The sequence below is a fragment of the Rhinoderma darwinii genome (assembly GCF_050947455.1).
Source record: "Rhinoderma darwinii isolate aRhiDar2 chromosome 1 unlocalized genomic scaffold, aRhiDar2.hap1 SUPER_1_unloc_3, whole genome shotgun sequence".
Classification (NCBI taxonomy): Eukaryota; Metazoa; Chordata; class Amphibia; order Anura; family Rhinodermatidae; genus Rhinoderma; species Rhinoderma darwinii.
This window is the reverse complement of record NW_027461667.1, coordinates 8,924-23,022: the sequence shown is the minus strand read 5'-3', so window position 1 is coordinate 23,022 and position 14,099 is coordinate 8,924.

Here is a 14,099-nt window from a genome sequence, read left to right as displayed (position 1 = left end):
TAATATGTGAGGAGTACATCAGGGTATATGTAATCTGTGAGGAGTACATCAGGGTATATGTAATCTGTGAGGAGTACATCAGGGTATATGTAATCTGTGAGGAGTACATCAGGGTATATGTAATCTGTGAGCAGTACATCAGGGTATATGTAATATGTGAGGAGTACATCAGGGTATATGTAAGATGTGAGGAGTACATCAGGGTATATGTAATCTGTGAGGAGTACATCAGGGTATATGTAATCTGCGAGGAGTACATCAGGGTATATGTAATCTGTGAGCAGTACATCAGGGTATATGTAAGATGTGAGGAGTACATCAGGGTATATGTAATCTGTGAGGAGTACATCAGGGTATATGTAATATGTGAGGAGTACATCAGGGTATATGTAATATGTGAGGAGTACATCAGGGTATATGTAATATGTGCGGAGTACATCAGGGTATATGTAATCTGTGAGGAGTACATCAGGGTATATGTCATCTGTGAGAAGTACATCAGGGTATATGTAATATGTGAGGAGTACATCAGGGTATATGTAATATGTGAGGAGTACATCAGGGTATATGTAATATGTGAGGAGTACATCAGGGTATATGTAATCTGTGAGGAGTACATCAGAGTATATGTAATATGTGAGGAGTACATCAGGGTAAATGTAATATGTGAGGAGTACATCAGGGTATATGTAAGCTGTGAGGAGTACATCAGGGTATATGTAATATGTGAGGAGTACATCAGGGTATATGTAATCTGTGCGGAGTACATCAGGGTATATGTAATCTGTGCGGAGTACATCAGGGTATATGTAAGCTGTGAGGAGTACATCAGGGTATATGTAATATGTGAGGAGTACATCAGGGTATATGTAATCTGTGCGGAGTACATCAGGGTATATGTAATATGTGAGGAGTACATCAGGGTATATGTAATATGTGAGGAGTACATCAGGGTATATGTAATCTGTGAGGAGTACATCAGGATATATGTAATATGTGAGGAGTACATCAGGGTATATGTAATATGTGAGTTGTACATCAGGGTATATGTAATCTGTGAGGAGTACATCAGGGTATATGTAATCTGTGAGGAGTACATCAGGGTATATGTAATCTGTGAGGAGTACATCAGGGTATATGTAATCTGTGAGGAGTACATCAGGGTATATGTAAACTGTGAGGAGTACATCAGGGTATATGTAAAATGTGAGGAGTACATCAGGGTATATGTAATCTGTGAGGAGTACATCAGGGTATATGTAATATGTGAGGAGTACATCAGGGTATATGTAATCTGTGAGGAGTACATCAGGGTATATGTAAACTGTGAGGTGTACATCAGTGTATATGTAATATGTGAGGAGTACATCAGGGCATATGTAATCTGTGAGGAGTACATCAGGGTATATGTAAACTGTGAGGAGTACATCAGGGTATATGTAAAATGTGAGGAGTACATCAGGGTATATGTAATATATGAGGAGTACATCAGGGTATACGTAATCTGTGAGGAGTACATCAGGGTATATGTAATATGTGAGGATGTAATCTGTGAGGAGTACATCAGTGTATATGTAATATGTGAGGAGTACATCAGGGTAAATGTAATCTGTGAGGAGTACATCAGGGTATATGTAATATATGAGGAGTACATCAGGGTATACGTAATCTGTGAGGAGTACATCAGGGTATATGTAATATGTGAGGAGTACATCAGGGTATATGTAATCTGTGAGGAGTATATCAGGATATATGTAATCTGAGGAGTACATCAGGGTATATGTAAACTGGGCGGAGTACATCAGGGTATATGTAATCTGTGAGGAGTACATCAGGGTATATGTAATATGTGAGGAGTACATCAGGGTATATGTAATATGTGAGGAGTACATCAGGATATATGTAATCTGTGAGGAATACATCAGGGTATTTGTAAGATGTGAGGAGTACATCAGGGTATATGTAATCTGTGCGGAGTACATCAGGGTATATGTAAGGAGTACATCAGGGTATATGTAAACTGCGGAGTACATCAGGGTATATGTAATCTGTGAGGAGTACATCAGGGTATATGTAATCTGTGCGGAGTACATCAGGGTATATGTAAGCTGTGAGGAGTACATCAGGGTATATGTAATCTGTGCGGAGTACATCAGGGTATATGTAATCTGTGCGGAGTACATCAGGGTATATGTAAGCTGTGAGGAGTACATCAGGGTATATGTAATATGTGAGGAGTACATCAGGGTATATGTAATCTGTGAGGAGTATATCAGGATATATGTAATCTGAGGAGTACATCAGGGTATATGTAATATGTGAGGAGTACATCAGGGTATATGTAATATGTGAGGAGTACATCAGGGTATACGTAAGATGTGAGGAGTACATCATGGTATATTTGAGCTGGGCGGAGTACATCAGGGTATATGTAATATGTGAGGAGTACATCAGGATATATGTAATCTGTGAGGAGTACATCAGGGTATATGTAATATTTGAGGAGTACATCAGGGTATATGTAATCTGTGAGGAGTACATCAGGGTATATGTAATATGTGAGGAGTACATCAGGGTATATGTAATATGTGAGGAGTACATCAGGGTATATGTAAACTGTGAGGAGTACATCAGGGTATATGTAATCTGTGAGGAGTACATCAGGGTATATGTAATATGTGAGGAGTACATCAGGGGATATGTAATATGTGAGGATTACATCAGGGTATATGTAATATGTGAGGAGTACATCAGGGTATATGTAAGATGTGAGGAGTACATCAGGGTATATGTAATCTGTGAGGAGTACATCAGGGTATATGTAATCTGTGAGGAGTACATCAGGGTATATGTAATCTGTGAGCAGTACATCAGGGTATATGTAATATGTGAGGAGTACATCAGGGTATATGTAAGATGTGAGGAGTACATCAGGGTATATGTAATCTGTGAGGAGTACATCAGGGTATATGTAATCTGCGAGGAGTACATCAGGGTATATGTAATCTGTGAGCAGTACATCAGGGTATATGTAAGATGTGAGGAGTACATCCGGGTATATGTAATCTGTGAGGAGTACATCAGGGTATATGTAATATGTGAGGAGTACATCAGGGTATATGTAATATGTGAGGAGTACATCAGGGTATATGTAATATGTGAGGAGTACATCAGGGTATATGTAATCTGTGCGGAGTACATCAGGGTATATGTAATCTGTGCGGAGTACATCAGGGTATATGTAAGCTGTGAGGAGTACATCAGGGTATATGTAATATGTGAGGAGTACATCAGGGTATATGTAATCTGTGCGGAGTACATCAGGGTATATGTAATATGTGAGGAGTACATCAGGGTATATGTAATATGTGAGGAGTACATCAGGGTATATGTAATCTGTGAGGAGTACATCAGGATATATGTAATATGTGAGGAGTACATCAGGGTATATGTAATATGTGAGGAGTACATCAGGGTATATGTAATCTGTGAGGAGTACATCAGGGTATATGTAATCTGTGAGGAGTACATCAGGGTATATGTAATCTGTGAGGAGTACATCAGGGTATATGTAATCTGTGAGCAGTACATCAGGGTATATGTAATATGTGAGGAGTACATCAGGGTATATGTAAGATGTGAGGAGTACATCAGGGTATATGTAATCTGTGAGGAGTACATCAGGGTATATGTAATCTGCGAGGAGTACATCAGGGTATATGTAATCTGTGAGCAGTACATCAGGGTATATGTAAGATGTGAGGAGTACATCAGGGTATATGTAATCTGTGAGGAGTACATCAGGGTATATGTAATATGTGAGGAGTACATCAGGGTATATGTAATATGTGAGGAGTACATCAGGGTATATGTAATATGTGCGGAGTACATCAGGGTATATGTAATCTGTGAGGAGTACATCAGGGTATATGTCATCTGTGAGAAGTACATCAGGGTATATGTAATATGTGAGGAGTACATCAGGGTATATGTAATATGTGAGGAGTACATCAGGGTATATGTAATATGTGAGGAGTACATCAGGGTATATGTAATCTGTGAGGAGTACATCAGAGTATATGTAATATGTGAGGAGTACATCAGGGTAAATGTAATATGTGAGGAGTACATCAGGGTATATGTAAGCTGTGAGGAGTACATCAGGGTATATGTAATATGTGAGGAGTACATCAGGGTATATGTAATCTGTGCGGAGTACATCAGGGTATATGTAATCTGTGCGGAGTACATCAGGGTATATGTAAGCTGTGAGGAGTACATCAGGGTATATGTAATATGTGAGGAGTACATCAGGGTATATGTAATCTGTGCGGAGTACATCAGGGTATATGTAATATGTGAGGAGTACATCAGGGTATATGTAATATGTGAGGAGTACATCAGGGTATATGTAATCTGTGAGGAGTACATCAGGATATATGTAATATGTGAGGAGTACATCAGGGTATATGTAATATGTGAGTTGTACATCAGGGTATATGTAATCTGTGAGGAGTACATCAGGGTATATGTAATCTGTGAGGAGTACATCAGGGTATATGTAATCTGTGAGGAGTACATCAGGGTATATGTAATCTGTGAGGAGTACATCAGGGTATATGTAAACTGTGAGGAGTACATCAGGGTATATGTAAAATGTGAGGAGTACATCAGGGTATATGTAATCTGTGAGGAGTACATCAGGGTATATGTAATATGTGAGGAGTACATCAGGGTATATGTAATCTGTGAGGAGTACATCAGGGTATATGTAAACTGTGAGGTGTACATCAGTGTATATGTAATATGTGAGGAGTACATCAGGGCATATGTAATCTGTGAGGAGTACATCAGGGTATATGTAAACTGTGAGGAGTACATCAGGGTATATGTAAAATGTGAGGAGTACATCAGGGTATATGTAATATATGAGGAGTACATCAGGGTATACGTAATCTGTGAGGAGTACATCAGGGTATATGTAATATGTGAGGATGTAATCTGTGAGGAGTACATCAGTGTATATGTAATATGTGAGGAGTACATCAGGGTAAATGTAATCTGTGAGGAGTACATCAGGGTATATGTAATATATGAGGAGTACATCAGGGTATACGTAATCTGTGAGGAGTACATCAGGGTATATGTAATATGTGAGGAGTACATCAGGGTATATGTAATCTGTGAGGAGTATATCAGGATATATGTAATCTGAGGAGTACATCAGGGTATATGTAAACTGGGCGGAGTACATCAGGGTATATGTAATCTGTGAGGAGTACATCAGGGTATATGTAATATGTGAGGAGTACATCAGGGTATATGTAATATGTGAGGAGTACATCAGGATATATGTAATCTGTGAGGAATACATCAGGGTATTTGTAAGATGTGAGGAGTACATCAGGGTATATGTAATCTGTGCGGAGTACATCAGGGTATATGTAAGGAGTACATCAGGGTATATGTAAACTGCGGAGTACATCAGGGTATATGTAATCTGTGAGGAGTACATCAGGGTATATGTAAGCTGTGCGGAGTACATCAGGGTATATGTAAGCTGTGAGGAGTACATCAGGGTATATGTAATCTGTGCGGAGTACATCAGGGTATATGTAATCTGTGCGGAGTACATCAGGGTATATGTAAGCTGTGAGCAGTACATCAGGGTATATGTAATATGTGAGGAGTACATCAGGGTATATGTAATCTGTGCGGAGTACATCAGGGTATATGTAATATGTGAGGAGTACATCAGGGTATATGTAATATGTGAGGAGTACATCAGGGTATATGTAATCTGTGAGGAGTACATTAGGGTATATGTAATCTGAGAGGAGTACATCAGGGTATATGTAATCTGTGAGGAGTACATTAGGGTATATGTAATCTGAGAGGAGTACATCAGGGTATATGTAATATGTGAGGAGTACATCAGGGTATATGTAATCTGTGAGGAGTACATCAGGGTATATGTAATCTGTGAGGAGTACATCAGGGTATATGTAATCTGTGAGGAGTACATCAGGGTATATGTAATCTGTGAGGAGTACATCAGGGTATATGTAATCTGTGAGGAGTACATCAGGGTATATGTAATCTGTGAGGAGTACATCAGGGTATATGTAATCTGTGAGGAGTACATCGGTATATGTAAACTGTGAGGAGTACATCAGGGTATATGTAAAATGTGAGGAGTACATCAGGGTATATGTAATATGTGAGGAGTACATCAGGGTATATGTAATCTGTGAGGAGTACATCAGGGTATATGTAAACTGTGAGGAGTACATCAGGGTATATGTAAGATGTGAGGAGTACATCAGGGTATATGTAATCTGTGAGGTGTACATCAGTGTATATGTAATATGTGAGGAGTACATCAGGGTAAATGTAATCTGTGAGGAGTACATCAGGGTATATGTAATATATGAGGAGTACATCAGGGTATACGTAATCTGTGAGGAGTACATCAGGGTATACGTAAGATGTGAGGAGTACATCAGGGTATATGTAATATGTGAGGAGTACATCAGGGTATACGTAAGATGTGAGGAGTACATCAGGGTATATGTGAGCTGGGCGGAGTACATAAGGGTATATGTAAGCTGGGCGGAGTACATTAGGGTATATCTAATCTGTGAGGAGTACATCAGGGTATATGTAATCTGTGAGGAGTACATCAGGGTATATGTAATCTGTGAGGAGTACATCAGGGTATATGTAATATGTGAGGAGTACATCAGGGTATATGTAATCTGTGAGTAGTATATCAGGATATATGTAATCTGAGGAGTACATCAGGGTATATGTAATATGTGAGGAGTACATCAGGGTATACGTAAGATGTGAGGAGTACATCAGGGTATATTTGAGCTGGGCGGAGTACATCAGGGTATATGTAAACTGGGCGGAGTACATCAGGGTATATGTAATCTGAGGAGTACATCATGGTATATGTAATATGTGAGGAGTACATCAGGGTATATGTAATATGTGAGGAGTACATCAGGATATATGTAATCTGTGAGGAATACATCAGGGTATTTGTAAGATGTGAGGAGTACATCAGGGTATATGTAATCTGTGCGGAGTACATCAGGGTATATGTAAGGAGTACATCAGGGTATATGTAAACTGCGGAGTACATCAGGGTATATGTAATCTGTGAGGAGTACATCAGGGTATATGTAATCTGTGCGGAGTACATCAGGGTATATGCAAGCTGTGAGGAGTACATCAGGGTATATGTAATCTGTGCGGAGTACATCAGGGTATATGTAATCTGTGAGGAGTACATCAGGGTATATGTAATATGTGAGGAGTACATCAGGGTATATGTAATATGTGAGGAGTACATCAGGGTATATGTAATATGTGAGGAGTACATCAGGGTATATGTAATATGTGAGGAGAACATCAGGGTATATGTAATCTGTGAGGAGTACATACAGAAACGTTAACGAAGTGTCGGGATTGTGAATAGACATCGCGTCCTGGCTGGAAGGAATGTCTATTCACTGTCTAAACACTTCAGTAACGTTAATGTGTCAGTAGAAGACAGCACATAGTGAACAACGCAGTGTCACTATGCACTGACTAAATGAATGGAAAGAAATGCATGACTCTGATTGGTCACTGATTGGTCAGCGTCATACACTCCTCTGTACAACGCCCACTTGTTCTAAAGTAAAAACACGCCCAGTTGGGCATTAAGAAAGTGATTAACATAAATCTAAAATCGCTCCTAACGTGGTAAATATAGAATGTTTTTCTAAATAAAAAAGCATTACTGTCACCGACATTACAGCGCCGATCTCCTTATGTAGGAAATGGGGCACTTATAGTATGGTGATAGAACCTCTTTACTTATATAGGAGATAGGGCACTTATAATGTGGTGACAGAGTCTCTTTACTTATATAGGAGATAGGACACTTATAATGTGGTGACAGAGCCTCTTTACTTATATAGGAGATAGGGCACTTATAATGTGGTGACAGAGCCTCTTTACTTATATAGGAGATAGGACACTTATAATGTGGTGACAGAGTCTCTTTACTTATATAGGAGATAGGACACTTATAATGTGGTGACAGAACCTCTTTACTTATATAGGAGATAGGACACTTATAATGTGGTGACAGTCTCTTTACTTATATAGGAGATAGGACACTTATAATGTGGTGACAGTCTCTTTACTTATATAGGAGATAGGACACTTATAATGTGGTGACAGAGCCTCTTTACTTATATAGGAGATAGGACACTTATAATGTGGTGACAGAGCCTCTTTACTTATATAGGAGATAGAACACTTATAATGTGGTGACAGAGTCTCTTTACTTATATAGGAGATAGGACACTTATAATGTGGTGACAGAGTCTCTTTACTTATATAGGAGATAGGGCACTTATAATGTGGTGACAGAGCCTCTTTACTTATATAGGAGATAGGGCACTTATAATGTGGTGACAGAGTCTCTTTACTTATATAGGAGATAGGGCACTTATAATGTGGTGACAGAGTCTCTTTACTTATATAGGAGATAGGACACTTATAATGTGGTGACAGAGTCTCTTTACTTATATAGGAGATAGGGCACTTATAATGTGGTGACAGAGTCTCTTTACTTATATAGGAGATAGGACACTTATAATGTGGTGACAGAGCCTCTACTTATATAGGAGATAGGGCACTTATAATGTGGTGACAGAGCCTCTTTACTTATATAGGAGATAGGACACTTATAATGTGGTGACAGAGTCTCTTTACTTATATAGGAGATAGGACACTTATAATGTGGTGACAGCCTCTTTACCTATATAGGAGATAGGGCACTTATAATGTGGTGACAGAGTCTCTTTACTTATTTAGGAGATAGGACACTTATAATGTGGTGACAGAGCCTCTTTACTTATATAGGAGATAGGACACTTATAATGTGGTGACAGCCTCTTTACTTATATAGGAGATAGGACACTTATAATGTGGTGACAGCCTCTTTACTTATATAGGAGATAGGGCACTTATAATGTGGTGACAGAGCCTCTTTACTTATATAGGAGATAGGGCACTTATAATGTGGTGACAGCCTCTTTACTTATATAGGAGATAGGACACTTATAATGTGGTGACAGAGTCTCTTTACTTATATAGGAGATAGGGCACTTATAATGTGGTGACAAAGTCTCTTTACTTATATAGGAGATAGGACACTTATAATGTGGTGACAGCATCTTTACTTATATAGGAGATAGGGCACTTATAATGTGGTGACAGAGCCTCTTTACTTATATAGGAGATAGGACACTTATAATGTGGTGACAGAGCCTCTTTACTTATATAGGAGATAGGACACTTATAATGTGGTGACAGAGCCTCTTTACTTATATAGGAGATAGGACATTTATAATGTGGTGACAGAGTCTCTTTACTTATATAGGAGATAGAGCACTTATAATGTGGTGACAGCCTCTTTACTTATATAGGAGATAGGGCACTTATAATGTGGTGACAGAGTCTCTTTACTTATATAGGAGATAGAGCACTTATAATGTGGTGACAGATCCTCTTTACTTATATAGGAGATAGGACACTTATAATGTGGTGACAGAGTCTCTTTACTTATATAGGAGATAGGACACTTATAATGTGGTGACAGAGCCTCTTTACTTATATAGGAGATAGGGCACTTATAATGTGGTGACAGAGCCTCTTTACTTATATAGGAGATAGGGCACTTATAATGTGGTGACAGCCTCTTTACTTATATAGGAGATAGGACACTTATAATGTGGTGACAGAGCCTCTTTACTTATATAGGAGATAGGGCACTTATAATGTGGTGACAGCCTCTTTACTTATATAGGAGATAGGGCACTTATAATGTGGTGACAGAGCCTCATTACTTATATAGGAGATAAGGCACTTATAATGTGGTGACTGTCTCTTTACTTATATAGGAGATAGGGCTCTTATAATGTGGTGACAGAGCCTCTTTACTTATATAGGAGATAGGGCACTTATAATGTGGTGACAGAGCCTCTTTACTTATATAGGAGATAGGACACATAATGTGGTGACAGAGTCTCTTTACTTATATAGGAGATAGGGCACTTATAATGTGGTGACAGAGCCTCTTTACTTATATAGGAGATAGGACACTTATAATGTGGTGACAGAGCCTCTTTACTTATATAGGAGATAGGACACTTATAATGTGGTGACAGAGCCTCTTTAATTATATAGGAGATAGGGCACTTATAATGTGGTGACAGAGCCTCTTTACTTATATAGGAGATAGGACACTTATAATGTGGTGACAGTCTCTTTACTTATATAGGAGATAGGACACTTATAATGTGGTGACAGAGCCTCTTTACTTATATAGGAGATAGGGCACTTATAATGTGGTGACAGAGCCTCTTTACTTATATAGGAGATAGGGCACTTATAATGTGGTGACAGAGTCTCTTTACTTATATAGGAGATAGGACACTTATAATGTGGTGACAGAGCCTCTTTACTTATATAGGAGATAGGACACTTATAATGTGGTGACAGAGTCTCTTTACTTATATAGGAGATAGGACGCGTATAATGTGGTGACAGAGCCTCTTTACTTATATAGGAGATAGGGCACTTATAATGTGGTGACAAAGTCTCTTTACTTATATAGGAGATAGGACACTTATAATGTGGTGACAGAGCCTCTTTACTTATATAGGAGATAGGACACTTATAATGTGGTGACAGAGTCTCTTTACTTATATAGGAGATAGAGCACTTATAATGTGGTGACAGCCTCTTTACTTATATAGGAGATAGGACACTTATAATGTGGTGACAGAGCCTCTTTACTTATATAGGAGATAGGACACTTATAATGTGGTGACAGAGTCTCTTTACTTATATAGGAGATAGAGCACTTATAATGTGGTGACAGCCTCTTTACTTATATAGGAGATAGGGCACTTATAATGTGGTGACAGAGTCTCTTTACTTATATAGGAGATAGAGCACTTATAATGTGGTGACAGAGCCTCTTTACTTATATAGGAGATAGGACACTTATAATGTGGTGACAGAGCCTCTTTACTTATATAGGAGATAGGGCACTTATAATGTGGTGACAGAGTCTCTTTACTTATATAGGAGATAGGGCACTTATAATGTGGTGACAGAGTCTCTTTACTTATATAGGAGATAGGGCACTTATAATGTGGTGACAGAGTCTCTTTACTTATATAGGAGATAGGGCACTTATAATGTGGTGACAGAGTCTCTTTACTTATATAGGAGATAGGACACTTATAATGTGGTGACAGAGCCTCTTTACTTATATAGGAGATAGGACACTTATAATGTGGTGACAGCCTCTTTACTTATATAGGAGATAGGACACTTATAATGCGGTGACAGAGTCTCTTTACTTATATAGGAGATAGGACACTTATAATGTGGTGACAGAGTCTCTTTACTTATATAGGAGATAGGACACTTATAATGTGGTGACAGAGACTCTTTACCTATATAGGAGATAGGACACTTATAATGCGGTGACAGAGTCTCTTTACCTATATAGGAGATAGGACACTTATAATCTGGTGACAGAGTCTCTTTACTTATATAGGAGATAGGACGCTTATAATCTGGTGACAGAGTCTCTTTACTTATATAGGAGATAGGACGCTTATAATGTGGTGACAGAGCCTCTTTACTTATATAGGAGATAGGACACTTATAATGTGGTGACAGAGCCTCTTTACTTATATAGGAGATAGGACACTTATAATGTGATGACAGAGCCTCTTTACTTATATAGGAGATAGGACGCTTATAATGTGGTGACAGAGTCTCTTTACTTATATAGGAGATATGGCACTTATAATGTGGTGACAGAGTCTCTTTACTTATATAGGAGATAGGACACTTATAATGTGGTGACAGAGTCTCTTTACTTATATAGGAGATAGGGCACTTATAATGTGGTGACAGAGACTCTTTACCTATATAGGAGATAGGACACTTATAATGCGGTGACAGAGCCTCTTTACTTATATAGGAGATAGGGCACTTATAATGTGGTGACAGAGTCTCTTTACTTATATAGGAGATAGGACGCTTATAATCTGGTGACAGAGTCTCTTTACTTATATAGGAGATAGGACGCTTATAATCTGGTGACAGAGTCTCTTTACTTATATAGGAGATAGGACGCTTATAATCTGGTGACAGAGTCTCTTTACTTATATAGGAGATAGGACGCTTATAATGTGGTGACAGAGCCTCTTTACTTATATAGGAGATAGGACACTTATAATGTGATGACAGAGCCTCTTTACTTATATAGGAGATAGGACGCTTATAATGTGGTGACAGAGCCTCTTTACTTATATAGGAGATAGGGCACTTATAATGTGGTGACAGCCTCTTTACTTATATAGGAGATAGGGCACTTATAATCTGGTGACAGAGTCTCTTTACTTATATAGGAGATAGGACGCTTATAATGTGGTGACAGAGCCTCTTTACTTATATAGGAGATAGGGCACTTATAATGTGGTGACAGCCTCTTTACTTATATAGGAGATAGGGCACTTATAATGTGGTGACAGAGCCTCTTTACTTATATAGGAGATAGGGCACTTATAATGTGGTGACAGAGTCTCTTAACTTATATAGGAGATAGGACGCTTATAATGTGGTGACAGAGCCTCTTTACTTATATAGGAGATAGGGCACTTATAATGTGGTGACAGCCTCTTTACTTATATAGGAGATAGGGCACTTATAATGTGGTGACAGCCTCTTTACTTATATAGGAGATAGGACACTTATAATGTGGTGACAGAGCCTCTTTACTTATATAGGAGATAGGGCACTTATAATGTGGTGACAGCCTCTTTACTTATATAGGAGATAGGGCACTTATAATGTGGTGACAGAGCCTCATTACTTATATAGGAGATAAGGCACTTATAATGTGGTGACTGTCTCTTTACTTATATAGGAGATAGGGCTCTTATAATGTGGTGACAGAGCCTCTTTACTTATATAGGAGATAGGGCACTTATAATGTGGTGACAGAGCCTCTTTACTTATATAGGAGATAGGACACATAATGTGGTGACAGAGTCTCTTTACTTATATAGGAGATAGGGCACTTATAATGTGGTGACAGAGCCTCTTTACTTATATAGGAGATAGGACACTTATAATGTGGTGACAGAGCCTCTTTACTTATATAGGAGATAGGACACTTATAATGTGGTGACAGAGCCTCTTTAATTATATAGGAGATAGGGCACTTATAATGTGGTGACAGAGCCTCTTTACTTATATAGGAGATAGGACACTTATAATGTGGTGCGGAGTCTCTTTACTTATATAGGAGATAGGACACTTATAATGTGGTGACAGAGCCTCTTTACTTATATAGGAGATAGGACACTTATAATGTGATGACAGAGTCTCTTTACTTATATAGGAGATAGGACGCGTATAATGTGGTGACAGAGCCTCTTTACTTATATAGGAGATAGGGCACTTATAATGTGGTGACAAAGTCTCTTTACTTATATAGGAGATAGGACACTTATAATGTGGTGACAGAGCCTCTTTACTTATATAGGAGATAGGACACTTATAATGTGGTGACAGAGTCTCCTTACTTATACAGGAGATAGGACACTTATAATGTGGTGACAGAGTCTCTTTACTTATATAGGAGATAGGGCACTTATAATGTGGTGACAGTCTCTTTACTTATATAGGAGATAGGACACTTATAATGTGGTGACAGAGCCTCTTTACTTATATAGGAGATAGGACACTTATAATGTGGTGACAGAGCCTCTTTACTTATATAGGAGATAGGGCACTTATAATGTGGTGACAGAGCCTCTTTACTTATATAGGAGATAGGACACTTATAATGTGGTGACAGCCTCTTTACTTATATAGGAGATAGGGCACTTATAATGTGGTGACAGAGTCTCTTTACTTATATAGGAGATATGGCACTTATAATGTGGTGACAGAGTCTCTTTACTTATATAGGAGATAGGACACTTATAATGTGGTGACAGAGTCTC